Below are 27271 nucleotides of genomic sequence, written 5' to 3'. Positions count from 1 at the left end.
CTTCTCTGCTAATGTGAGCAGGTGTAGACATGTTGGGCGTGGTGACTCTACTGCTTTCCTGATTGGCTATAAATAGCAGAGTGAAGCATGCCTCCCTGCTTAGCTTTGTTTTGCCTCCTGATCTCAGCATCTGACTTGGCAGTCCAGCCCCGGCTGTCAGCCTCGTATTTAGGACTTTTGAGGCAACTCTTTTCTTCATTCCTGTACCAGCTGACACCAGGCATTCCTCCAGCACACCAGAAAAGACTGCAGCTAAGTGACTAGTATTGTTCTTTGAGGGCCGCGTTTTCCTAGAACAGCTGGTGTAATTCAGACCTCGTATTTTGGCTGAGTGCTTATCTTCAAGAGACAAATGCATTTCTGAACATTCTACATTATTATTGTAGTTACTTGCCTAAATGTGCTTCAGGAAATCTGCTTGAGCTCAAGTGCTACAAAAAGTGACAGTGCAATTTTAAAAGAGCATTTACGTGACTTTTCTTTCTCTAATACTTTAAATTGTGTCATTCATGCCTGAGTTTCATGTTTGAGGAATTTGCTTTTTGAAGGGTTTTTCACACACAGAGTGAAACCAAACCAAACTGTTCCACCCTAACTGTTTGAACCCAGAGTGGACATTTGTACTTCTTGGATTGTTTTTGTTCCTTTTAGTTTAACCCTATGCATGCAGGAAAGTTATATGTGATATAATTAATGCCCTTGTTTGTTTTTCTTGTGCATGATAACTGCAATCACAGTTCTAATTGTAGTGTGCAACACTGAATCTCTGTGAAATCAGCCCTAGTGTCGCAGTACTTATTGTTATGTTACTCAGTTTGGGTTTTTGGTAATGCAGTGTTAGTAATTGTGCCAACAGTTATTATTATGCAAGACAATTGATGGAGCATCCCAGTGTTCTTCTGACGCTCCTGTGCCCATATCAGAAAGAGATTCAGTTTCAAGGAAGTTGAGGGCACTAACTCTACTATCACTCTGTCAAAAACGACCTGCCCCCGAAGATACAGGGTGCCTGGCTGGACCGGCAAGACGTGGCAGTATTTTGTCTCTTTCTCTTTTACTCCCCCTTTCCTTTTGGAACACCTGCTGGGGTTTCTGTGTCCACACGGAAGTGCCGAGAGGTGTTCCAGGAGGTCGGGGCATACCATCGCCCCTGCAGACATCCTGCTTTTCAAGTGAGTGACCCCGTCTCGACACTCCAGTCCAATCCACCCTACTCCAATCCAGTCCACCTCACCCTGATCCACCCCACTCCACCCCACTCCAATCTGCCCCACTCCGATCTGCCCCACTCCAATCCAAAACAATCTGCCACACTGCAATCCACCACATCCACCTCAATCCAACCCAATCCACCCCACTCCTCATAAATCCAATCCACTTCGCTCCACATCAATCTAATGCACCCCACTCCAATCCAATTCATCCCACTCCAGCCCAATTCAACCCACTCCAATCCAACCCACCCCACTCCAATCCAATCCACCCCACCACACCCCAATCCACCCCACTCAATCCAATCCACCTCAATCTATCCTGTCCACCACATTCCAGTCCACCCCACTGCAATCCAGTTCCCCCTACTCAATCCAAATTACCCCACTCCAATACATTCTTCCCACCTCAGTGCATTCCACCCCACTCCAATCCACCCTACCACACCAAATCCAATCGAACCCTCCCCAATAGAATCCACCCCACTATAATCCACCGCACTCCAATACACCCCATGCAGCCCACCGCACTCCATTTCAATTCACCCCACTCCAATCCAATCCACCCCATCCACCCCACCCCACTCCAATCCACCTCACCTCACCCCACTCTACTCTAATCAACCCACTCTACTGCAATCCACCCCACTCTAATTCAATTCTACCCATCTACCTCAATCCACCCACCCCACTTTATTGCAATCTAATCCATCCCACTCAACCCCAATCCACTGCACTCCACTCTTCTCTAGTCCACCCACTCTACCCCAATCCTATTCACACTGCCCTAGTTAAATTCACCCCACTCCACTCCAATCCATCCCATCCCACTCCGATCCAATTCCCCTTACACCACCGGACTCAGGTCCAATACAGCCAACCCTAATCCACCCCACTCCTGTCCAATCCACCTCACCTCAACCCACACAAATTAAATCCACCTCACACCACTCCACACCACCCAACACCAATCAAATCCACCAAAAACTAATCCTCCCCACTCAATCCAATCCACCTGCTTAATCCAATTCACCCCACTCCATTCTAATCCTCCCCACTCTTATCCAATCCAAACCACTCCAGTCCAATCCACCACAATCCACCCTAGTCAAATCCAGTTCACTCCACTCCAGTCCACTCAAATCCAACCCCACCCCACTCAAATCTACCCACTCCACTCCAATCCACCCCACTCCAGTCCAATCCAATCCACCCCACCCCAATCCAACCCACCCCAATCTAATTCACCCCAATCCAGTCCACTCCAATCCAATTCCCTCCACTTCATTCCACTGCACTTCAGTTCACTCTAGCCTGATCCACCCCACTCCAGTCCAGTCCACCCCACTCCAGTCCAAATCACTCCACTCCAATCCACCCACTTCAGTGCAATGCACCCCACTCCAATCCACCCCACCTCAGTGCAATCCATCCCACCCAAATCCAATCCACCAATTCAATCCACCCCACTCTAATCCACCCCACCCCACCCCAATTCAATTCAGTCAACTCCACTCCATTCCACCCCACCTCAATCGACCCCACTCCAATCCAGCCACTACACTAGTCTAATCCACCTCACTCCACTTCCGTACAATCTACCTCACCACACCCCAATTCAATCCACCCCAATCCAATGTATCCACCCCACTCCCATCCATCCAGCCCACCCCACTCCAATCCACCCCACCACACTCCAGTCTTTCCACTCCAATCCAATCTACCCCATTCAGTCCTATCCATTCCACCCCACTCCTGTCTAATCTACCCCACTCCAATTTACCCCACTCAAAGCCACCACAATCCAATCTACCCCACCCTAGTCCGATCACTTCAGTCCAACCCACCCTAGTCCAATCTAAGCACCCCACTCCAATGCACCTCACCCCATTTCAATCCACCCCACTCCAATCCATCCCACTGCATTCAATCCACCACACTCTACTCCAATCCACCCCATTTCCTCAATCCACTCTAACCCACTCCACCCTTTTCAACCTCACGCCACTCAACTCTACAACACTCTACTCCCCCACTCTACTATATGGCACTCTGCGCCACTAATGTTTAGCCATGCTGAACAGCAGCCACACTGGTGTACAACATGGCAAAAGCACATTGCCGAAGCCAATAGTTCTTGTATGTGGGAGATCTATTGACTTTGCCAATGCCTGGTAATTTTCTATGGTAGGAAGAGGAAGTTGGACATCTTGGAGACATGGAAAGAATAGTTTGTGGAGTGTATTTCGAATTTGGAGGGTTCAGCCCACAGGAGCTAAGCTCAGTGGTAATGGCTGTGGGGAGGAAGACCAGGACACAGAGTAATGAAGATTACCGGTAAGTAACGAGGGAATTAAATCAGATCTCATCAGATATCGGTATGGAGTGTTAAATCATGAACCCATTTTGCTGGATTATACTACAGCACCCTAGCTTCTGATGCGTTGATTTTTTTAAATGGGAACACAGGAGGGGAAATAGGTGCTTTTGTGACATGGATTCATTTAGTGAACCTAACTCGCTTGGCATCTTTTGTGAAGGGTGCACCCATGTGCCCTTGCTAGGAGGGGACATACGCTGAGCACAGTGTAATAGATGTGCCGTGCAGTATGGGCACTATTTCAGAAGCAGAGAAGAGCACTGGCTACAAAAGCCCGTTTAGGAGGAGGGAGGGAGGGGTCCAGCTCTTTTGCGGCACGTGAAATGCGGAAGTCATGCGGGGTTGTAGTTCTGGCGCACTAACCAGGGGAATTCCAAAGTGCTCCCCTCTGGGAGGAAACAGGTGCATGCATGCACTGGAACGGGGCTGGAAGTGACCTCTTGATTAACAAAACAGGATTATCCGAAGAACAGGAAATACTCCATTTAATGTTTAAACAAGACGCTCTGATTAGTATAGCTGCTCAAATATACCACATGTAAAACATCCCCACTGTACTCGAGCCCTGGGCCCTTGTTCGTCACTTTATGCTTGCCATGTTTGAACAATGTAATTGGAGCATTAATGTAGAGACCGTAGCCAATTAAAAATTATAAGGGGACAGAGGCATTTAAATGCATTTAAGGTAATTCAATAATTTGCGTTTGCACTAAATGCAGACTGAAAAGGGCTGGAGTCTAATAGACTTGATTGTGCAGGCAGTGAAATAATACGTTCACCAATGACGCGAGACACATGACTCTTCTGAATGGGGAGAGCTGTGGGTGAGATTCAGACAAAGGAGGCAGTGTGTTAGGAGGAAGCCGACACAAAAGAAAACTAAGGCAGTCCATATTAAACGCAGAAGCATTTCCTGTCCCATGCTATGCATTTTTGTCACTGAGCTGCAATAGGCAAAAAAAGACAAAATCTGGGGTCACTGGTCACCTGTGATAACATTCGCTGGAGGTTGTGGAGCAGATTCTAGCTAGGGGCAAGACAAGACAAGAGAAATGTGATTTGTTGTTCAGTGATTACCATGGCTGTCTCATTTCCTAACTTGTCACCTTAATGTAATTAATAAGGAAGAAATGAAAATCAATGTTATTCCATTCTCAATCATGCCCTTGGTGCTGCAATTTGTGTGGTGTGCCAGTGCATACAACTGGGCAGTATGTGAGAGAGGTGCCACAGGAACAAGGAAGTAGCCAGAAGATTAAAACAACCCTACTTTGAGCCACGGCTCCAAAGGTACCAACAGGAACGGTTTAGGAGCTGATGGCACTCAGGGCGACAGTCTTTTCTGCCCCCACCCCTCTCTCCCCCCATTGCCTACTTCACTACAAATGTCCTCACTACCACTCTCCAACAGAGCCGCTCACCTCTCCATAGTCCCTCCCTGACATACATTATATTTTTTAAAGTGCTACTCATAGCCAGATTTACAAGGCCCTAAAGCCTCCTTGAGCCTCACTAGCGTAATTTTTCACGCTAATGTGGCTCAAGGAGGCAATTTTCGCAGCGCCATATTTACAAAGTGGCACAAGGCATGCATTGCTCCACTTTGCGACCCCTTGCGCAACATTATGCCTGCGTCAGGCATAGTGTATGTAAGGAGGGCGTTCCGGCATCAGGAGGCCCGCAAAAATGGTGCAGCGAAATGTGCAAAATTTCACTGGATCATTTTTGGCATCATTCTCTATGCCTGCTTAGAGCAGGCATTAAAATGACTTAACAATATTAATCTATGGGCCTCCTTGCACTTTGCTCCACTGGAGTCAAAATGTTTTACGCTAGTGGAGCAATGCACCTCAATAGTGTAGAAAATTCTGACGCTATTGGCCTAATGAACGCCATGGTGCTCCGTATTATAAATACGGCGCACACATGGTGTCGTTAAGTTGGTTGGGGGTAACGCAAGCAAACCAGCACATCAGAACTGATGCGCCAGTTTCTTGTAAATCTGGCCCTTAGTTTTGTGATCTGCATGGAACACGTTCTTTGCAACAGGCTCTGTACTAGTTTATGATGAGTCAAAGCTGCCACTAGACACAATTTTGATCTCTCACCAGCAGTAACTTAAATCACCAGAGTTATCTTGACATTTGTATTGTTGCCGGAAAGTGCTGGACCCCGAGGAGGTTCACAGCTTTTAAAGCCATGTTATTAGCGCCCCCCCCACCAAAGTCAGTGAAAGCTGCAGCTGCAGTGGTCTCACCTGCCTAAAGCCATCCCTGGGTACCAAACCGATGACACGAGCGAGCCCAAACCACCATGTAAGTTTCTTTCACTCTCCATCCTTCAATCCATCTACGCATGCAATCCTTTCATCATTCCAGCATCTGTTCCGTGCTTCCTTTCACCATTCCATTCATCCATTCACCCTTTTACCTATGCATCCTTTCATCCTTCCAGGAAACCGTAATTTCCTACATGTGTTCACCCACCTATCCCGTAACTATCCTATCCTCCCTTCCACTCAGAAATCCATGCTTTCACGCTTCCATCCACCCACCTACTTACCTTTCCATCCATCCTTCCTTTTACCCATTCACACACCCATCAGTCCACTCTTCCATCCATTTACCCTTTCATCAAGTCATACATCATTTGAATAACTGCCCATTCTTTCTCTCATCCATACATCTGTTCAATCACTCATCCTTTCACCCCTCCTTCCATTGATTCATCTATCCATTAATCTTCTGATCCATCCATAGGAACACCTTTCCATCTATTCGTAGGTTCGCCCATCCATCCATCCATCCATCCATCCATCCATCCATCCATCCATCTGTCAATACATCCATATATCTAAATGTTTCACCAATCCACCTGCCCTTCCGTTCTCCATACCACCCTTCCTTTCACCTTCCCACTCATTCATTGTTTCACCCATCCATCTTTGCATCCTTTCAACCTTTCACTCCGGTCCATTGTTCTATCATTCAGAGATCCTTCCAGTCTTCTCTCCAAGTATTCATCCTTTCACCGCTGTATCCATCTTTTTGTTCTACAAGTCACCCCTACTCTTGCCCTTCCTTCCACCTCCCTCTCCTTCCCATCAACTTCCTATCTCCATCATTCTCTTTCCTTTCACCCTTCTGTTCTTTCATCTTTCCTTCCCTTTATATTTCCATCCTTTCTTTCAATACTCTTTCCTTCTTTACTTGTCCTCTTTCTCTTGCTCTGTCCTTTTTCCCCACATTTTTGTAATTTCTCTTCTCAGGCTGGTTCACAACTCTTGGTTCATCTGGCAACCCATGACTGCAACTCTCACCCGTGTCACGGTCTCCACTTACATTCTTATTTCTGAACCTTTGTCCGCAGAGGTCCATAGAGAACTAATCAGTGTTTTGGGCACCCCAACTACCAGCTCATGAAGCTGAGTAGTAATTGCCCACCCCCGCTTTAGACTCTAGAGTGGGGTTCATGACTCTACTATGCAGAGCATACAACTGAACATCGCTTGTTTGACATGTGCAACGAGACATGCATCCCCTTGCATAAAACTGTGCAGTTGGTGTGACCTGCAGAAGTGTATGAAACCAGGTACATTGAGCTCATAGTGCATACAAGTGGGCAGCTTGGGGACATGTGCACGGAACTCGATCAGGGAGAGCCCTATGGGAACAGTGGCACATAAAGGGACCATTCTGAACTCAAATTCCTACCAGGCAATTGACTAAGTAAAAAGGAAAGGGAAGAGAAAAATAAAGGACAGTCTACAATGAATCTCTAGAAACTGAGGAGAAACTAAAGAGATTATCAATCTCTTCCAATTCTTGCACAGTGCACATGATTCCTCCACGCCCATATGCACAAAGAAACACGAGCACATACACAAACACATATACCTGCATGCACACACACATCCACACAATCCAAATGTACTCGCATACACCTCCTCCCATAGTGCCACTGGCACCCAAAGTTCTACTAAGAAAAACATGGGGTTAAAAAAGTTACACGTCTGCATAGTTGTCTTCATTTTTTCTGATGGTTGGTGCTGAGTTTCAAATGCTGCCTAGTCCCCAGTGTATGTGCTCTGACCCCTGAAACATGGTAGAATTGGCCGAGCTGCAATTGGCATATTTAACTTTTCAGTAAACCAATGGCATGTGGTGCAGGAAATAAGCCCCTGGCTTGGAAGATAAATGCAGTCTGTGGACTGGAGCACATATTTTGCTATTCACTAGGCTGACAAGGAAGATTTGGCTTCAGAGCTACATGTGTAGCCTGAAGGCTGAGTGTAAGGAAATGCCTCCTTGGCATGGTTGCCCCCTGACTTTTTGCCTTTGCTGATGCTATGTTTACAATTGAAAGCGTGCTGAGGCCTGCTAACCAGGCCCCAGCACCAGTGTTCTTTCCCTAACCTGTACTTTTGTATCCACAATTGGCAGACCCTGGCATCCAGATAAGTCCCTTGTAACTGGTACTTCTAGTACCAAGGGCCCTGATGCCAAGGAAGGTCTCTAAGGGCTGCAGCATGTCTTATGCCACCCTGGAGACCTCTCACTCAGCACAGACACACTGCTTGCCAGCTTGTGTGTGCTAGTGAGGACAAAACGAGTAAGTCGACATGGCACTCCCCTCAGGGTGCCATGCCAGCCTCTCACTGCCTATGCAGTATAGGTAAGCCACCCCTCTAGCAGGCCTTACAGCCCTAAGGCAGGGTGCACTATACCATAGGTGAGGGTACCAGTGCATGAGCATGGTACCCCTACAGTGTCTAAACAAAACCTTAGACATTGTAAGTGCAGGGTAGCCATAAGAGTATATGGTCTGGGAGTCTGTCAAACACGAACTCCACAGCACCCTAATGGCTACACTGAAAACTGGGAAGTTTGGTATCAAACTTCTCAGCACAATAAATGCACACTGATGCCAGTGTACATTTTATTGTAAAATACACCACAGAGGGCACCTTAGAGGTGCCCCCTGAAACTTAACCGACTGTCTGTGTAGGCTGACTAGTTCTAGCAGCCTGCCACAAACCGAGACATGTTGCTGGCCCCATGGGGAGAGTGCCTTTGTCACTCTGAGGCCAGTAACAAAGCCTGCACTGGGTGGAGATGCTAACACCTCCCCCAGGCAGGAATTGTCACACCTGGCGGTGACCCTCAAAGGCTCACCTCCTTTGTGCCAACCCAGCAGGACACTCCAGCTAGTGGAGTTGCCCGCCCCCTCCGGCCAGGCCCCACTTTTGGCGGCAAGGCCGGAGAAGATAATGAGAAAAACAAGGAGGAGTCACTGGCCAGTCAGGACAGCCCCTAAGGTGTCCTGAGCTGAAGTGACTCTAACTTTTAGAAATCCTCCATCTTGCAGATGGAGGATTCCCCCAATAGGGTTAGGATTGTGACCCCCTCCCCTTGGGAGGAGGCACAAAGAGGGTGTACCCACCCTCAGGGCTAGTAGCCATTGGCTACTAACCCCCCAGACCTAAACACGCCCTTAAATTTAGTATTTAAGGGCTACCCTGAACCCTAGAAAATTAGATTCCTGCAACTACAAGAAGAAGGACTGCCTAGCTGAAAACCCCTGCAGAGGAAGACCAGAAGACGACAACTGCCTTGGCTCCAGAAACTCACCGGCCTGTCTCCTGCCTTCCAAAGATCCTGCTCCAGCGACGCCTTCCAAAGGGACCAGCGACCTCGACATCCTCTGAGGACTGCCCCTGCTTCGAAAAGACAAGAAACTCCCGAGGACAGCGGACCTGCTCCAAGAAAAGCTGCAACTTTGTTTCCAGCAGCTTTAAAGAACCCTGCAAGCTCCCCGCAAGAAGCGTGAGACTTGCAACACTGCACCCGGCGACCCCGACTCGGCTGGTGGCGATCCGACACCTCAGGAGGGACCCCAGGACTACTCTAAGACTGTGAGTACAAAAACCTGTCCCCCCTGAGCCCCCACAGCGCCGCCTGCAGAGGGAATCCCGAGGCTTCCCCTGACCGCGACTCTTTGAATCCAAAGTCCCGACACCTGGGAGAGACCCTGCACCCGCAGCCCCCAGGACCTGAAGGACCGGACTTTCACTGGAGAAGTGACCCCCAGGAGTCCCTCTCCCTTGCCCAAGTGGAGGTTTCCCCGAGGAATCCCCCCCTTGCCTGCCTGCAGCGCTGAAGAGATCCCGAGATCTCTCATAGACTAACATTGCGAACCCGACGCCTGTTTCTTCACTGCACCCGGCCGCCCCCGCGCTGCTGAGGGTGAAATTTCTGTGTGGGCTTGTGTCCCCCCCGGTGCCCTACAAAACCCCCCTGGTCTGCCCTCCGAAGACGCGGGTACTTACCTGCAAGCAGACCGGAACCGGGGCACCCCCTTCTCTCCATTCTAGCCTATGCGTTTTGGGCACCACTTTGAACTCTGCACCTGACCGGCCCTGAGCTGCTGGTGTGGTGACTTTGGGGTTGCTCTGAACCCCCAACGGTGGGCTACCTTGGACCAAGAACTAAGCCCTGTAAGTGTCTTACTTACCTGGTTAACCTAACAAATACTTACCTCCCCTAGGAACTGTGAAAATTGCACTGTGTCCACTTTTAAAACAGCTATTTGTCAATAACTTGAAAAGTATACATGCAATTTTGATGATTCGAAGTTCCTAAAGTACTTACCTGCAATACCTTTCGAATGAGATATTACATGTAGAATTTGAACCTGTGGTTCTTAAAATAAACTAAGAAAATATATTTTTCTATATAAAAACCTATTGGCTGGATTTGTCTCTGAGTGTGTGTACCTCATTTATTGTCTATGTGTATGTACAACAAATGCTTAACACTACTCCTTGGGTAAGCCTACTGCTCGACCACACTACCACAAAATAGAGCATTAGTATTATCTCTTTTTGCCACTATCTTACCTCTAAGGGGAACCCTTGGACTCTGTGCATACTATTCCTTACTTTGAAATAGTGCATACAGAGCCAACTTCCTACATTGGTGGATCAGCGGTGGGGTACAAGACTTTGCATTTGCTGGACTACTCAGCCAATACCTGATCACACGACAAATTCCAAAATTGTCATTAGAAATTCATTTTTGCAATTTGAAATTTTTCTAAATTCTTAAAAGTCCTGCTAGGGCCTTGTGTGTAAAGTCCCTGTTTAGCATTGTCTTTTAGAGTTTAAAAGTTTGTTAAAAGTTTGAAATTAGATTCTAGAAACAGTTTTAGATTCTTTAAAAAGTCTTCCAACTCTTAGCAAAATAATGTCTGATACAGAGATGAATGTGGTGGAACTCGACACCACACCTTACCTCCATCTTAAGATGAGGGAGCTAAGGTCCCTCTGTAATATCAAAAAAATAACCATTGGCTCCAGACCTACCAAAATTCAGCTCCAGGAGCTGTTGGCAGAGTTTGAAAAAGCCAACCCCTCTGATGATGACCTCACAGAGGAAGAAATTAGTGACTTGGAGGCCAATGTCCCTCCTCCAGTCCTAAATAGGGAGAACAGGACCCCTCAAGTCCTGTCTCCAACTGTGTTAGTCAGAAATAGTGAGTCCCTCACAGGAGGGTCCCACATTTCTGAAATCACTGAGGATGCTCTCAGTGAAGATGACCTCCTGTTAGCCAGGATGGCCAAAAGATTGGCTTTAGAGAGACAGCTCCTAGCCATAGAAAGGGAAAGACAAGAGATGGGCCTAGGACCCATCAATGGTGGCAGCAATATAAATAGGGTCAGAGATTCTCCTGACATGTTAAAAATCCCCAAAGGGATTGTGACAAAATATGAAGATGGTGATGACATCACCAAATGGTTCACAGCTTTTGAGAGGGCTTGTGTAACCAGAAAAGTGAACAGGTCTCACTGGGGTGCTCTCCTTTGGGAAATGTTCACTGGAAAGTGTAGGGATAGACTCCTCACACTCTCTGGAAAAGATGCAGAATCTTATGACCTCATGAAGGGTACCCTGATTGAGGGCTTTGGATTCTCCACTGAGGAGTACAGGATTAGGTTCAGGGGGGCTCAAAAATCCTCGAGCCAGACCTGGGTTGACTTTGTTGACTACTCAGTGAAAACACTAGATGGTTGGATTCAAGGCAGTGGTGTAAGTAATTATGATGGGCTGTACAATTTATTTGTGAAAGAACACCTGTTAAGTAATTGTTTCAATGATAAACTGCATCAGCATCTGGTAGACCTAGGACCAATTTCTCCCCAAGAATTGGGAAAGAAGGCGGACCATTGGGTCAAGACAAGGGTGTCCAAGACTTCAACAGGGGGTGACCAAAAGAAAGGGGTCACAAAGACTCCCCAGGGGAAGGGTGATGAGACAACCAAAACTAAAAATAGTAAAGAGTCTTCTACAGGCCCCCAAAAACCTGCACAGGAGGGTGGGCCCAGAGCCTCTTCACAAAACAATGGGTACAAGGGTAAAAACTTTGATCCCAAAAAGGCCTGGTGTCATAGCTGTAAACAGCATGGACACCAAACTGGAGACAAGGCCTGTCCCAAGAAAGGTTCCACTCCAAACTCCCATCCAGGTAACACTGGTATGGCTAGTCTCCAAGTGGGATCAACAGTGTGCCCAGAGCAAATCAGGGTCCACACTGAAGCTACTCTAGTTTCTGAGGGTGGGGTGGATTTAGCCACACTAGCTGTCTGGCCGCCTAACATGCAAAAATACAGACAGCAACTCTTAATTAATGGGACTAGAATAGAGGGCCTGAGGGATACAGGTGCCAGTGTCACCATGGTGACAGAGAAACTGGTTTCCCCTGGCCAATACCTGACTGGAAAAACTTACACAGTCACCAACGCTGACAATCAGAGAAAAGTACATCCCATGGCAATGGTTACTTTAGAATGGGGAGGGGTCAATGGCCTGAAACAGGTGGTGGTCTCCTCAAATATCCCAGTGGACTGTCTGCTTGGAAATGACCTGGAGTCCTCAGCATGGGCTGGGGTAGAACTAAAAACCCATGCAGCAATGCTGGGTATCCCTGAACTGGTGTGTGTGAAAACAAGAGCACAGTGCAAGGCACAGGGTGAACAAGTAGAGCTGGAGTCTGGAAGAATGGCCCAGCCTACCAAGAGAACAGGAAAGTCAGTTGGGAAACCAACTACAACACAGCAAAAGAAAGGGAACCTCTCTTCTCAGGAAGAAGTTCTGCCCTCTGAGGGAACTGAGCCTTTGGAGCTTGAACCTTATCAGGTTGAGCTCTTAGGCCCAGGGGGACCCTCAAGGGAGGAGCTGTGTAAGGGACAAGAAACCTGTCCCTCTCTTGAAGGCCTTAGGCAGCAAGCTGCTGAAGAGTCCAAAGGCAAGAAAAATGGAACGCATAGGGTCTATTGGGAAGATGGACTCCTGTACACTGAGGCCAGAGACCCCAAACCTGGTGCCACTAGGAGAGTGGTAGTGCCTCAGCTGTTCAGGAAGTTCATCCTAACATTGGCCCATGACATTCCCCTTGCTGGACATTTGGGACAAACCAAGACGTGGGAGAGGTTAGTCAACCACTTCTACTGGCCCAATATGTCCAACATGGTTAAGGAGTTTTGCCTCTCCTGCCCCACCTGTCAAGCCAGTGGTAAGACAGGTGGGCATCCAAAGGCCCCCCTCATTCCACTTCCAGTGGTGGGGGTTCCCTTTGAAAGAGTGGGTGTGGACATAGTTGGTCCACTAGAACCTCCCACAGCCTCAGGAAATATGTATATCCTGGTAGTAGTGGATCATGCTACCAGGTATCCTGAAGCTATTCCCCTTAGGTCGACTACTGCCCCTGCAGTAGCCGAGGCCCTCATTGGTATCTTTACCAGAGTGGGTTTCCCTAAGGAGGTGGTGTCTGACAGAGGTACCAACTTCATGTCAGCATACCTAAAGCACATGTGGAATGAGTGTGGAGTGACTTATAAATTCACTACACCATACCATCCACAAACTAATGGCTTGGTTGAGAGATTCAACAAGACATTAAAAGGCATGATCATGGGGCTCCCAGAAAAACTCAAAAGGAGATGGGATGTCCTCTTGCCATGTCTGCTTTTCGCTTACAGAGAGGTGCCACAGAAGGGAGTAGGATTCTCACCCTTTGAACTTCTGTTTGGTCATCCTGTAAGAGGACCACTTGCTCTTGTTAAAGAAGGCTGGGAGAGACCTCTCCATGAGCCTAAGCAAGACATAGTGGACTATGTACTTGGCCTTCGCTCTAGAATGGCAGAGTACATGGAAAAGGCAACCAAAAACCTTGAGGCTAGCCAACAACTCCAGAAGTTTTGGTATGACCAAAAGGCTGCACTGGTTGAGTTCCAACCAGGGCAGAAAGTCTGGGTTCTGGAGCCTGTGGCTCCCAGGGCACTCCAGGACAAATGGAGTGGGCCTTACCCAGTACTAGAAAGGAAGAGTCAGGTCACCTACCTGGTGGACCTGGGCACAAGCAGGAGCCCCAAGAGGGTGATCCATGTGAACCGCCTTAAGCTCTTCCATGACAGGGCTGATGTCAATCTGTTGATGGTAACAGATGAGGATCAGGAGGCAGAGAGTGAACCTCTCCCTGATCTTCTGTCATCAGACCCAAAAGATGGCACAGTAGATGGAGTGATCTACTCAGACACCCTCTCTGGCCAACAGCAAGCTGATTGTAGGAGAGTCCTACAACAGTTTCCTGAACTCTTCTCCTTAACCCCTGGTCAGACACACCTGTGTACCCATGATGTGGACACAGGAGACAGCATGCCTGTCAAGAACAAAATCTTTAGACAATCTGACCATGTTAAGGAAAGCATCAAGGTGGAAGTCCACAAGATGCTGGAATTGGGAGTAATTGAGCGCTCTGACAGCCCCTGGGCTAGCCCAGTGGTCTTAGTCCCCAAACCTCACACCAAAGATGGAAAGAAAGAGATGAGGTTTTGTGTGGACTACAGAGGGCTCAATTCTGTCACCAAGACAGATGCTCATCCAATTCCAAGAGCTGATGAGCTCATAGATAAATTAGGTGCTGCCAAATTCTTAAGTACCTTTGACTTGACAGCAGGGTACTGGCAAATAAAAATGGCACCTGGAGCAAAAGAGAAAACAGCATTCTCCACACCTGATGGGCATTATCAGTTTACTGTTATGCCCTTTGGTTTAAAGAATGCCCCTGCCACCTTCCAAAGGTTGGTGAATCAAGTCCTTGCTGGCTTGGAGTCCTTTAGCACAGCTTATCTTGATGATATTGCTGTCTTTAGCTCCACCTGGCAGGATCACCTGGTCCACCTGAGGAAGGTTTTGAAGGCTCTGCAATCTGCAGGCCTCTCTATCAAGGCATCCAAATGCCAGATAGGGCAGGGAACTGTGGTTTACTTGGGACACCTTGTAGGTGGAGGCCAAGTTCAGCCACTCCAACCCAAGATCCAGACTATTCTGGACTGGGTAGCTCCAAAAACCCAGACTCAAGTCAGGGCATTCCTTGGCTTGACTGGGTATTACAGGAGGTTTGTGAAGGGATATGGATCCATTGTGACAGCCCTCACTGAACTCACCTCCAAGAAAATGCCCAAGAAAGTGAACTGGACTGTAGAATGCCAACAGGCCTTTGACACCCTGAAACAAGCAATGTGCTCAGCACCAGTTCTAAAAGCTCCAGATTATTCTAAGCAGTTCATTGTGCAGACTGATGCCTCTGAACATGGGATAGGGGCAGTTTTGTCCCACACAAATGATGATGGCCTTGACCAGCCTGTTGCTTTCATTAGCAGGAGGTTACTCCCCAGGGAGCAGCGTTGGAGTGCCATTGAGAGGGAGGCCTTTGCTGTGGTTTGGTCCCTGAAGAAGCTGAGACCATACCTCTTTGGGACTCACTTCCTAGTTCAAACTGACCACAGACCTCTCAAATGGCTGATGCAAATGAAAGGTGAAAATCCTAAACTGTTGAGGTGGTCCATCTCCCTACAGGGAATGGACTTTATAGTGGAACACAGACCTGGGACTGCCCATGCCAATGCAGATGGCCTTTCCAGGTTCTTCCACTTAGAAAATGAAGACTCTCTTGGGAAAGGTTAGTCTCATCCTCTTTCGTTTGGGGGGGGGTTGTGTAAGGAAATGCCTCCTTGGCATGGTTGCCCCCTGACTTTTTGCCTTTGCTGATGCTATGTTTACAATTGAAAGCGTGCTGAGGCCTGCTAACCAGGCCCCAGCACCAGTGTTCTTTCCCTAACCTGTACTTTTGTATCCACAATTGGCAGACCCTGGCATCCAGATAAGTCCCTTGTAACTGGTACTTCTAGTACCAAGGGCCCTGATGCCAAGGAAGGTCTCTAAGGGCTGCAGCATGTCTTATGCCACCCTGGAGACCTCTCACTCAGCACAGACACACTGCTTGCCAGCTTGTGTGTGCTAGTGAGGACAAAACGAGTAAGTCGACATGGCACTCCCCTCAGGGTGCCATGCCAGCCTCTCACTGCCTATGCAGTATAGGTAAGCCACCCCTCTAGCAGGCCTTACAGCCCTAAGGCAGGGTGCACTATACCATAGGTGAGGGTACCAGTGCATGAGCATGGTACCCCTACAGTGTCTAAACAAAACCTTAGACATTGTAAGTGCAGGGTAGCCATAAGAGTATATGGTCTGGGAGTCTGTCAAACACGAACTCCACAGCACCCTAATGGCTACACTGAAAACTGGGAAGTTTGGTATCAAACTTCTCAGCACAATAAATGCACACTGATGCCAGTGTACATTTTATTGTAAAATACACCACAGAGGGCACCTTAGAGGTGCCCCCTGAAACTTAACCGACTGTCTGTGTAGGCTGACTAGTTCTAGCAGCCTGCCACAAACCGAGACATGTTGCTGGCCCCATGGGGAGAGTGCCTTTGTCACTCTGAGGCCAGTAACAAAGCCTGCACTGGGTGGAGATGCTAACACCTCCCCCAGGCAGGAATTGTCACACCTGGCGGTGAGCCTCAAAGGCTCACCTCCTTTGTGCCAACCCAGCAGGACACTCCAGCTAGTGGAGTTGCCCGCCCCCTCCGGCCAGGCCCCACTTTTGGCGGCAAGGCCGGAGAAGATAATGAGAAAAACAAGGAGGAGTCACTGGCCAGTCAGGACAGCCCCTAAGGTGTCCTGAGCTGAAGTGACTCTAACTTTTAGAAATCCTCCATCTTGCAGATGGAGGATTCCCCCAATAGGGTTAGGATTGTGACCCCCTCCCCTTGGGAGGAGGCACAAAGAGGGTGTACCCACCCTCAGGGCTAGTAGCCATTGGCTACTAACCCCCCAGACCTAAACACGCCCTTAAATTTAGTATTTAAGGGCTACCCTGAACCCTAGAAAATTAGATTCCTGCAACTACAAGAAGAAGGACTGCCTAGCTGAAAACCCCTGCAGAGGAAGACCAGAAGACGACAACTGCCTTGGCTCCAGAAACTCACCGGCCTGTCTCCTGCCTTCCAAAGATCCTGCTCCAGCGACGCCTTCCAAAGGGACCAGCGACCTCGACATCCTCTGAGGACTGCCCCTGCTTCGAAAAGACAAGAAACTCCCGAGGACAGCGGACCTGCTCCAAGAAAAGCTGCAACTTTGTTTCCAGCAGCTTTAAAGAACCCTGCAAGCTCCCCGCAAGAAGCGTGAGACTTGCAACACTGCACCCGGCGACCCCGACTCGGCTGGTGGCGATCCGACACCTCAGGAGGGACCCCAGGACTACTCTAAGACTGTGAGTACAAAAACCTGTCCCCCCTGAGCCCACACAGCGCCGCCTGCAGAGGGAATCCCGAGGCTTCCCCTGACCGCGACTCTTTGAATCCAAAGTCCCGACACCTGGGAGAGACCCTGCACCCGCAGCCCCCAGGACCTGAAGGACCGGACTTTCACTGGAGAAGTGACCCCCAGGAGTCCCTCTCCCTTGCCCAAGTGGAGGTTTCCCCGAGGAATCCCCCCCTTGCCTGCCTGCAGCGCTGAAGAGATCCCGAGATCTCTCATAGACTAACATTGCGAACCCGACGCCTGTTTCTACACTGCACCCGGCCGCCCCCGCGCTGCTGAGGGTGAAATTTCTGTGTGGGCTTGTGTCCCCCCCGGTGCCCTACAAAACCCCCCTGGTCTGCCCTCCGAAGACGCGGGTACTTACCTGCAAGCAGACCGGAACCGGGGCACCCCCTTCTCTCCATTCTAGCCTATGCGTTTTGGGCACCACTTTGAACTCTGCACCTGACCGGCCCTGAGCTGCTGGTGTGGTGACTTTGGGGTTGCTCTGAACCCCCAACGGTGGGCTACCTTGGACCAAGAACTAAGCCCTGTAAGTGTCTTACTTACCTGGTTAACCTAACAAATACTTACCTCCCCTAGGAACTGTGAAAATTGCACTGTGTCCACTTTTAAAACAGCTATTTGTCAATAACTTGAAAAGTATACATGCAATTTTGATGATTCGAAGTTCCTAAAGTACTTACCTGCAATACCTTTCGAATGAGATATTACATGTAGAATTTGAACCTGTGGTTCTTAAAATAAACTAAGAAAATATATTTTTCTATATAAAAACCTATTGGCTGGATTTGTCTCTGAGTGTGTGTACCTCATTTATTGTCTATGTGTATGTACAACAAATGCTTAACACTACTCCTTGGGTAAGCCTACTGCTCGACCACACTACCACAAAATAGAGCATTAGTATTATCTCTTTTTGCCACTATCTTACCTCTAAGGGGAACCCTTGGACTCTGTGCATACTATTCCTTACTTTGAAATAGTGCATACAGAGCCAACTTCCTACACTGAGGTTTTAAAATCTGTAGCGAGACTGTCAAACCCACGTGTGCAAAACTTTAGTCAATAACCTCTAAGGTGTCTTCAGCATCACCTGGATACCTATCTCTTGTGTTGGGATTTGTGTATTGATTTCCTTTTAAAATAGGACACAACATATGTAACAACATGCCAATCATTTTCTGTGGCACACAATGGCTCCCTGGAACTAACACAATCTGCTTCTGATGTATCCAAATCTCATAGTTCGGTTCCGTGAACATTGTGGATTCCATGTGTTGGTGTCCTTGGATATGGAATTAGAGATCAACACCATGTCTTTAATAGGTAAGCAGTGTAACTGGTTAGTATATAAAATTCGATTCATTTTCTTTTGTGAATTATTTCTCATCTGAAGATTTATTACTCATACTGCTGTCAACAGTATCAATCCTGCAAGAGTCCAAGTAAGGATTCCTTGGCGACATCCAGTACAAGACTGGATACGCTCATTCTCCATTTTGTTTTTGTTTAAGATCAAAATTATAATAGTCACGAAAGATCTGGGCCAATGGTAAGGAAGGCATACAACAAAACTTGGGAAGCACAAGGATAAAGTATACTTTTGCAAGCCACCTTTCAAGTAATTTCTCTCATACTATGCACCTACCAGAGGGTGCAGTTGCTTTCCCGGTTCAAATGATAATGGACATGCCCCAGAAAGTTGACTTGAGTAATTATTAAAGCAAGGCATGCCTATGTTGATAAAGTAGTCATTTCGCTGTTCTGTCAAACGTTTTCACAATACAAGACTGATGTTGATGCACCCAGTCACACCTACACTGTTGTGAGTGCCGGCCATCTAGAACCCAGCTTTCACCTGCAGAACTACTTTGACACTGTTATGCTCTGCCTACTTTGTAGGCTTCCTCAACATTGCTGTTGTGTTAGCTTCCATATGGCAGTGTAAGCACAGTTAAAGTACTGGTAAAGATGTACAGAAGTACGAGACCATAGCACTGAACGATGTACTTCAGCAAGACAATTTCCTTGCTTCAGTACTGGAAACGTTTTTAAAAGTATCTTAAATCCCAAAAATGCACTATAGGCTGAAATGTCAATCTACCTCTAACCAAGCAACTCAGTCCATGCAGAAGAATAGTGTTCAACAAATGATTTGGTAAATTATACATTTGGAGTGTCACTCTTGAATTTTATAATTTGTTAACAAACAAATGGCAATTCAATAGTGAGTTTCTGCATTTCAGTGTCATTTTTTGCATATGCAGTGTGTGAATGGAGTGAGAAAAAAAGACCATGCCTGTGCATATTTAAAGGTGTTTGGCGAAGGGTTAAAAGTAACATGCATTTGTGTTTTGTAAACAACAATAAACAACTGTATTATCTGGTGGCATAAAATCGTTTGGTTTAAGGTTAGTGCATTCTCAGAAATTGACAATGTTTTTAATAAAATTAGGTGTGTATGCTTTCAAGTTTTTGTGAAGACTATGAAAGAAGGTAATCTACTCAATTCAAGCCTTAAAAATGAGCAGTGGAGGGCACAAGCAACGCATTCATGGCCCAGACAAGAGACAAACACAAGAAAACGAAGGAAAGCCCACACGAGCTAACAAATAAGAAGCAATCAAATGAGAGTGACAATTAAGCCAACCAATAATAAGCAATGGGCACCTTTCACATTCAAGTTCCAATGTTTACTGCACACACGTTGCTCAAATCACATTTCATGCATCTGAAATATTGCATGAAAAGTAAAAATTGTACCCAGAATTTAAAAAAAAAGCATTGGCAAAGCCCACACATCTGGTATTGGCAAGTGTGTGAGTTAAAAAAAAATGCCTGCAAATGTACGCAATATGAAAAAGAAATGTGATAAAAAATGTGAACATTAAAAAGTAAAGTAGCGGCCCAGCAGTTGAGGCACACCAGCTGGGACAATGAAGAGTACTCTTTATATGATTATTTTGGTCCGGTTTGATAGTGCAGCTGTCGCCATACAATTATGTAGGAATCACCAGGATAGGGGCTTTGGCTCCATGCACATGTTGGGAACCAGTAGTACACTTTGATTGGGCAGCGGTGCACACCGCTGTGATCACTGTGTCTATTTATCCAGCTGCATGAGCTTGAACTTTCAGGGGCATACACATGGAATTGTAATGCTATTAACGTGTCTTAGATAACTAGATAATTTATGATGTTTTGTCTAGCAGCAATATAGGTGGCAGGAAGGCAGTCATTACCCTACATTGATGTTTAGATCTGGCTTGACAGTGAAACTGCCACTTGACCTTTTAACACTACATCAATATTTTTCTATTTTTTGTTTCCATACAAATACATGTCCATTTCACTGCTATATATTTATAACACAAATTACCATACAATATTCCTTTAAGGCCAGACCTATTGGCATTGCTAATGCAGTGAAGACAGACAATTCCTGAGCCATTGTCCCTTGCTGTATGCTGTGGTGGAATGAAGAAAAACAAGAATAACATTTTAACAGACCAATGGATGAAAAAGGCAGACCAAAATCCCTCTTTGTTTATATATATATATATATATATATGAATGTATTTTTTATTTATTATTTGTTTGATTACCTGAGGGTGAATAAACAGCTAACGCTTCCTCTTGGACTGCATAAAAAGGGCTTAGGAGGCAGTTTCCATGAATTAAAACATTGATATAACAATAGAAGGACGGTCATGAATTGGAAAAGCAGAGTACAAATATATTGGGGGGCAGCAAAAGCAAATATATAGTACCATTATCCAGAGGATTAACTAATTTGTTCAGCAATTGTGAAACTCAAAACTGCATACAATAAACCAATATATTCCAGCATTTGGGTGGGCAAATAAAAGGGTAGAGTCCAAGATCTTGAGTTGCCATGCTTCTGCTGTTCAACTTATTTTGGGGGTGGGCATTTATAGTAATATTTTTATTGGTTTACTTAAAAGGGAATTGCCACCTACCGGTTTCAGGCATGACATTGTCTTCCTTGGTTTGCTACGCCCCATACCTGTGTAAGAATGGTTTGTGTACGAAGACACATCAGGTTTTTCCATTCAGGAGGTTTTGTGGCTACAAGTCTGTTGATGGCCGTTTTGTACAATTCCTCTCTGAGGTTTATTATCTCTCTCTTTGTGTTTCCCCTGTTTCGAACAGGTCTGAAATAAGACGTAATCCTGCCTCTCCGTCTGGTGGGTGTTGGGCAAGAAGGCAATACACAGTGGTTGCTACATCTGCAAACCTTTTGGGAAGACTGAACGTATCAGTCATTCTGGTTGGTTCTGGGACTTCTTTGGTCCTTCCACTAAGTTAGTTTAATTCTCAAAGGGCAGTTGGATTAGTGCCTGAAGGCCACTGGCATGGAGAGAGTGGCCAGTTAGTGGAATAATTTTGTAACCCATGGATATCCTTCTCTCCTCTAACACTCATCTCTTGTCCAGCAACCTCTCTTCATTCTTTTGAAAGATTGCAGTCAATACATTTGGAGCATTGCTTGACACTCCGCCAGCCTTTCTCACTTTGGAACGGGCCCCTTTCATCCTCTTGCTCAACTAATTCCCAACAGAACCTTGGAGACCATCATTACTATACTGTGGACAGACTGTCCACCTTTTCCTACAAATCCCCTGAAATAATGAATATGTCATTCTTTGGATGCATCTCCAGACCACCCTGGACTGTAGAGGGGTGCCTGGGTCCATAGTTCTATTTATTGTTCCTCACTCAACAGTGCCCTAGCCTTTTCACAATCATTCTTTCACCATCCTGGGTTCCCACTCTTTGTTATTGGAGTTCTTTTGAAAATGACGAGAACTAGTCTCACTGGTCACCACACGCCGTGTAAGAAACAAGAAATGTTTGGTCATACTAGTAGAAGTCAGTTGTCAATGGCTAAGGTGTCAGAGGCATTTGTTTCATATCTTCACTATTATCATTAAGTCTTGGGGGCACCTCTCCACCATTTGCCTCAAATCAAACACCCTGTCAATTAATTCATCACTGTCATTATATCTAGTTAAGTCAACTAAAGTGCTCTTCGCACGTCACTGCAGGGACAGTTATTTGGGGGCCACAAAACCACACAAGAAAGAAAAAAATCCCACAGATGAGGGAGTATAGAATTATTCATGTCCCCCATGCGCTCCTGTATTGATGAACTGGTTCTCAGAATTAGTGCGAAAGTTAAAGACGCGTGGCGCTCATTTCCTATTTAAATTAGTGGTTAGAGGCAAATTATAATGCAAAAGCAGTGCCTCTTGTAACGTAAAATCTGGATAAATTAGGTCATGTCAGTAAGTTTTGTGCTACAGCAATTTTGACGTGCTAATTTAAACAGTTTTATATCTGTTTGAATTATGCATTTGTCTTTTGTCTCACAAGCAATAGAGATTTGTGTTCACTCTTAACATGATACAGCCAGGCCGAGACAGACACTGCTGAAAAATGCTGAGGAAACAGAGAAAAGTTTAACCCTGTGTGGGACTCTTCAATTTGATGCTTATCTAACTCTTCAATATAAATTAATCTTGAATTGAAGCTAAAATATTACAGTCTAAGTCATGTATCAATTAAATGAAATTACAGAATTTACTACAATGCACATGCAGTAAATAAATATTCCGATTAATGTCTGCACCGCAACAAATTACCTTCCTCTCTGAAAGGCACCATTTCCCTACTTCACCCAGAACTAAGGACCAAAATGAAGGTGTGGGGATGCAAAAAATAACTGAGAAATGTTAGTTTTTAGCGTTGGTCATTCAAAAAGGAAATCCAGGTGGTTTTTATTTGAGTCTGGATTCAAAGTGGCTTAACGTGCGTTTTTTTTTTTTTTTGTGAAAACATAGCCAGTTATAAACTTCGGAAGGAGGGTAACATTTTCACAATTTCTAAAGTGATATAGCCAGTTCGAGGTGTTATCACCTACAGGGTCAGACCGGCCTATATGGCAATCTGGCAGTGCCAGACCGGCTAGTCTGATGGGTCAGCGATTGGGCCGTTTTTGAGCTGTTTGTGGGCCTGTTCTATGGACTGGTGGGCCATTTTTTTCTGCTGATTTCCCCGATATTAACATAGACACAGTATAAAAATATTTCACCGGTAACCTTTTTAGTGTTTGCACCGTGCTATCTTTGGGCTCTGGGAGCATTTAGAAAGCACTCACCCTCAGTTTCATTTCAAAATAATGCCTTTCACTGCATAACTCCAAAATACTTGATTACAAGTGTTCACTCTCTTTCATTCTGTGTTGGATTCTTTAATAAGCACATAAGGAAGTAGTGGCCAGAATGTATGGTGGTTGGCGCCCAAAGAGTTAATGTGATGAGCCCAGCTCTCTATGGCTCCTTTCCCTATGAGTCGTCACAGAAAGCAAAGACTTCACTTAAGCTCTTCCTTTAATTGATATCCAAATGTCCATATTAGGTAAAATCTCTCCACAAACAGCAAGAGGTTCAGAAAACTGTGCTTTGTGAAGCACGGAGGCCACACATCTGCAAACGACGATTTCTCTGGCCTACAAAAACCGTCAAACAAAATGTCAGGAAAAGAAGTAATGGGGTCAGTTGTGCTTGTTAAAAAGTATATTAAGGATTAAATAGTTCATTTTGGCTGGAATTTAGTAATAAAATGCAAATAGAGCCGGAAGAAGGTCAGTACAGCACTAAACATTGGATATTAATTTAGTAGTTTGAAGAGTATCCTGCATTAACATACATATTAATGCTATTAGTTGTGTTTAATGCCACACATATCATCCAGAAAAGAATAGCTAAACAACTAAGCCCTGATTTAGAGTTTTGGTGGTAACAGAAAATTACCGGTTTCTGGAGGAAGTACTCTGTGCTGGAGGAATTACCTCCACTGTGGAAATATCATGGTGGACGAAATTCCACTGGTGGATTCTCCTCTTCAAGAACTGCCTCTGGAATTCATGGGATTTCCCATTATAGCCAAACGCTGAATGATGCCCTCTGTTTCTGGTTAAATAGGCTGGCTTATGTTCAAAGTACAGTGCTCCTTGTTGGGCGATAAATGCAGGTTTTGACGCATCACTTAAACAAAGCTGTTATTCCACTGGTAGGTGGGATAGTGCAGCCTATGACTTTGCCATACAACATAGAGAAGGTTTATTGCTTACCCCTTTATTCGGACATGAGTCAAAAAATGTATGTGCCTATTCGTTGTGTGGTATTTAGGCCCTCATTACAAGGCTGGTGGTCACCAGACCACCAGCCTCGCAGTGGCGGTCTTACCGCTGCAGACCCAGCGGTTAAGACCGCTACATCACAAGTTGTAGGGTTTGGCAGAAGTCAAATCTCGACAACACTGCCTGGCACACTGGTGCAGTCGCACCGACGCGGCCGGCGGTGAGCACCTCCAACCCGGCCGATGCCGGCGGTATTACAAGGAAGCAGGCCGCCAGGCTTTCCATGGCAGTCACCCCGCCACAAAAACCCTGGCGGTAATGCACCCGGTGACAGGAATCCCAATTCCTGTTGCCGGGACATGCACCCCCACATGTCCACACACATGCAGACACCCTCCCACCCATCCACAGACTTACAAATACCCCCCACCCCTTCATGCATGCATGCATTCACATACAAACCCCTCAGCATACACATACATTCACACAGACACCCCCACTCAATCGCATACATGCAGACACACACCCCCATTCGTTCGCAAAAACACACTCAGACACTCCCATTCATGCGCACATACATGCACACAAACATTCACATTTAATCGTGCACGCATTCACCGCCCCCTCTCCATACTCGCACTCATACTACACTCCCCTCCGCATACTCGCACTCATGCACCCACACACACAGACACCCTTCCCCTTTTCCCCCCTCCCTTGTCGGATGATCAATGTACCTTTTCCAACAAGCTGGTCTTCTGAGAGGGGATGGTTCCTGGCTGTAGGAAGGTAGCCTCTTTCTAGCATTGTTACCCCCACTTTTGGCCTGTTTGTGAGTATATGTCAGGGTGTTTTTACTGTCTCACTGGGATCCTGCTAGCCAGGGCTCAGTGCTCATAGTGAAAACCCTATGTTGTCAGTGTGTTTGATATGTGCCACTGGGATCCTGCTAGCCAGGACCCCAGTGCTCATACGTTTGTGGCCTATATGTGTTCCTTGTGTGGTGCCTAACTGTATCACTGAGGCTCTGCTAACCAGAACCTCAGTGTTTATGCTCTCTCTGCTTTTAAAATTGTCACTGAAGGCTAGTGACTAATTTTACCAATTCTCATTGGCACATTGGAACACCCTTATAATTCCCTTCAGGGTATTGGGGTTCCAGGAGATCCCAAAAGCTGCAGCATTTCTTTTGCCACCCATAGGGATTTCAGACAATTCTTACACAGGACTGCCACTGCAGCCAGAGTGAAATAAAGTCCACGTTATTTCACAGCCATTTTACACTGCACTTAAGTAACTTATAAGTCACCTATATGTCTAACCCTCACTTGGTGAAGGTTAGGTGCAAAGTTACTTAGTGTGTGGGCACCCTGGCACTAGCCAAGGTGCCCCCACATTGTTCAGGGCAAATTCGCTGGACTTTGTGAGTGCGAGGACACCATTACACGTGTGCACTACATATAGGTCAATACCTATATGTAGCGTCACAATGGTAACTCCGAACATGGCCATGTAACATGTCTAGGATCATGGAACTGTCACCCCAATACCATTCTGGTATTGGGAGGACAATTCCATGCATCCCAGGGTCTCTAGCACAGAACCCGGGTACTGCTAAACTGTCTTTCCGGGGTCTCCACTGCAGCTACTGCTGCTGCCAACCCCTTAGACAGGTTTCTGCCTACATGCGACCTGGGCAGCCTGGTCCCAGAAAGGCAGAACAAAGGATTTCCTCTGAGAGAGGGTGTTACACCCTCTCCCTTTGGAAATAGGTGTGAAGGGGTGGGGAGGAGTAGCCTCCCCCAGCCTCTGGAAATGCTTTGATGGGCACAGATGGTGCCCTCTCTGCAAAAGCCAGTCTACAGCGGTTCAGGGATCCCCCAGCCCTGCTCTGGCGCCAAACTGGACAAAGGAAAATGGAGTGACCACTCCCCTGACCAGCACCTCCCAGGGGAGGTGCCCAGAGTTTCTCCAGTGTGTCCCAGACCTCTGCCATCTTGGATGCAGAGGTGTGAGGGCACAATGGACAGCTCTGAGTGGCCAGTGCCAGCAGGAGACATCAGAGACCCCTCCTGATAGGTGCTTACCTTTCTCAGTAGCCAATCCTCCTCTGTGGGCCATTTAGGGTCTCTCCTGTGGGCATCTCACCAGATAACAAATGCAAGAGCTAACCAGAGTTCCTCGGCACTTCCCTCTTCGACTTCTGCCAAGGATCGACCGCTGACTGCTCCAGGGCGTCTGCAAAACTGCAACAAAGTAGCAAGAAGACTACCAGCAACATTGTAGCACCTCATCCTGCAAGCTTTCTCGACTGTTTCCTGGTGGTGCATGCTCTGAGGGCTGTCTGCCTTCACCCTGCACTGAAAGCCAAGAAGAAATCTCCTGTGGGTCGACGGAATCTTCCCCCTGCCAACGCAGGCACCAAACTTCTGCATCACTGGTCCTCTGAGGCCCCTCTCATCCTGACGAACGTGGTCCCAGGAACACAGGAGCTGGGTCCAAGTGTCTCCCACAGTCCAGTGGCCCTTCTGTCCAAATTTGGTGGAGGTAAGTCCTTGCCTCCCCACGCCAGACAGTAATCATATGTACTGCTTGATCTGCAGCTGCTCGGGCTTCTGTGCACTTTTCCAAGACTTCCTTTGTGCACAGCCTAGCCCAGGTCCCCAGCACTCCGTCCTGCATTGCCCAACTCGCTGAGTTGGACTCCGACATCGTGGGACCCTCCTTTGTGACTCTGAGTCGACCGCTGTACTCAGATCTTCTAAGTGCCTGTTCTGGTACTTCT

Source organism: Pleurodeles waltl, chromosome 5 (assembly GCF_031143425.1).
Source record: "Pleurodeles waltl isolate 20211129_DDA chromosome 5, aPleWal1.hap1.20221129, whole genome shotgun sequence".
NCBI classification, from domain to species: Eukaryota; Metazoa; Chordata; class Amphibia; order Caudata; family Salamandridae; genus Pleurodeles; species Pleurodeles waltl.
This window is presented reverse-complemented; position numbering follows the sequence as displayed.